The following is a 2,415-nucleotide window of genomic DNA, read 5'->3' on the forward strand; positions in this document are numbered from 1 at the left end:
GGGTGCAGTGCATGGCTCAAGATTTGGTATACTAATTTTTTTCCAACCTATGTCACATAGCAAGAAGTAGACAATTGCCAGACTCTGCCCTTAGATGCGGAAGTCCTGATCCTGCTAGTCTTGAGTTCCACTGGCACAGTAAGATGAATTAAGCCTATACATGAGCCAGAGTTTGTAGGTTTATAGATCTATGATTAGCTTGAAATGCCTGTATTCCTGTAAAAGACAAAAAATCTAAGGAGAGCTTTTCTCAAGGCTTCCTTTACCTCCTTGTTTCTTAGGCTGTAGATGAGGGGGTTGAGCAATGGGGTCAGGACTCCATAGAAGACAGAGAACACTTTGTTCAGGTCCCTCAATGCATCAGACTCTGAGACCAAATACACCATGATGAGAGTCCCATAGAAAATTGTCACCACGATGAGGTGAGAGGAGCAGGTGGAAAAGGCCTTTTGCCTCCCGGTGGTGGACGGGATTCTCAGGATAGTAGAAATGATATAAACATAGGATGCCATCATTAATAGAAATGGAGGCAGGGTGAATATGGAGGAAGATATGAAACTAGCAACTTCCACCATCCCATTTATATTATTTTTTTCTCATGAACTAATTAAAATATTTACTTGCAAATTCATCCACACTCAAAGGAAAATAATCCAAATGCAGGAAGATGCACAGTATTCTTCAGACATGAGTGTGGGTGTGAGGGTGGAGTGAATATCTATGGATATGGCTTGGTGTCCTAATTTTCCTCCAAAATGAGTGAGATGCCCACAGGTAGGCAACACACCGACTCAACACTTGGATACAGGAAGTTCTGATTATGACAGTCATGAGTTCAGCAGGCATGCAAAAATGAATATAGGCTACTCACATGAATCAGAATATGCAAGATCATATTCCCATGATTATCTCATATATATATATATATATTAGCTTAAAATTTTGAATTCTTGTAAAAGACAAAAGATCTAAGGAGATCTTTTCTCAAGGCTTCCTTTACCTCCTTGTTTCTCAGGCTGTATATGAGGGGGTTGAGCAATGGGGTCAGGACTCCATAGAAGAAAGAGAACACTTTGTTTAGGTCCCTCAATGTATCAGATCCTGAGACCAAATACACCATGATGAGAGTCCCATAGAAAATTGTCACCACGATGAGGTGAGAGGAGCAAGTGGAAAAGGCCTTTTGCCTCCCGGTGGTGGACGGGATTCTCAGGATGTTGGAGATGATACAAACATAGGATGCCACCGTCAATAGAAATGGAGACAGGGTGAATATGGAGGTAGATATGAAACTGGCAAATTCCACCATGCGGTTGTCAGTGCAGGAGAGTTTTATTATTGGACGAAAATCACAAAAGAAATGGTCAATTTCATTGAGGCCACAAAATGTTAATTGTGACATCATAAATACAAAGATGGTAAGAGACAAAAATCCACCTATCCACAACCCTACCACTAGCTGGAGGCACAACCTGTCTTTCGTAAGTGCTGCGTAATGCAGAGGTTTGCATATCGCTAAATACCGATCATAGGACATCACAGATAAAAGCAAACACTCAGTCCCTGCCAGAGAACCAAAGAAATAAAATTAAGTGATGCAGCCCATAACAGAAATAGACTTGTCCCCAGTCAGGAGACTGGCCAGCACCCTGGGCAGGATGGTGGAGGTGAAGCTAGTCTCCAAGCAGGACAAGTTCCCTAGGAAGAAGTACATGGGGGTGTGAAGGTGCTGATCAGTCACAACTAGTGCAATGATGAGGATGTTCCCGGCCACGGTCACAATATAAATCACTAGGAACAGCAGGAAGAGAAGAATATCAAGTTGAGGAAGATCCCCAAATCCCAGGAGGATGAATTCGGTGATGGTCGTTTGATTTCCCCCATGTATGTTTGTTGTTAGCTTCATCTAGGGGAAATAAAAGAAATTATGCAATTGAGAATCTAACTTCCATTACAAAACAGTCATATTTTTTACTTTGGCCTTTCCCTGATGGTAACCATCCCAACAGTTGAGTGAAGACTTCATAGGGTAGAGGCAGTTGGGGTACAAATTTCAAAAAAAGGCCAAAGTTAATTGACATTGGAAATGTAACTACTGCCTGGTATCTCTATGGTTGAACACATCTCACCTTCAGTTTCCTGAACATGTTTTTGTATTACTACAGCCACAATGTTTGAGGTTATCATTGTAAATTAAGGGGAACTAAATGTCACTCCATTGGCTTCATATGGAAACCTCAGAAAAAATCCTATTGCTAGGCTGTGTGATGGGGCAAGGCCAGATGGCTACAGTAAAGTAGTGAGGATCAGGTATGTTAGCCCCAGGTTAAACAAATCCTTGGTACCATGGTAACCAAATGGCAGTTGCTCTAGGTTAATCAAGACACCTGGGGCCAATTAAGATCCTTCTAGAAG

General features: G+C 41.8%; 1 pseudogene; it reads right to left on the reverse strand.

Moving 5' to 3' along the window:
- Positions 1 to 934: 934 nt before the first annotated feature.
- Positions 935 to 1,906, reverse strand: LOC112117386 (annotated as a pseudogene).
- Between the last annotated feature and the right edge of the window lie 509 nt (positions 1,907 to 2,415).

Source organism: Terrapene carolina, unplaced genomic scaffold, assembly GCF_002925995.2.
Source record: "Terrapene carolina triunguis isolate 2854851 unplaced genomic scaffold, T_m_triunguis-2.0 Scaffold233, whole genome shotgun sequence".
NCBI lineage: Eukaryota > Metazoa > Chordata > Testudines > Emydidae > Terrapene > Terrapene triunguis.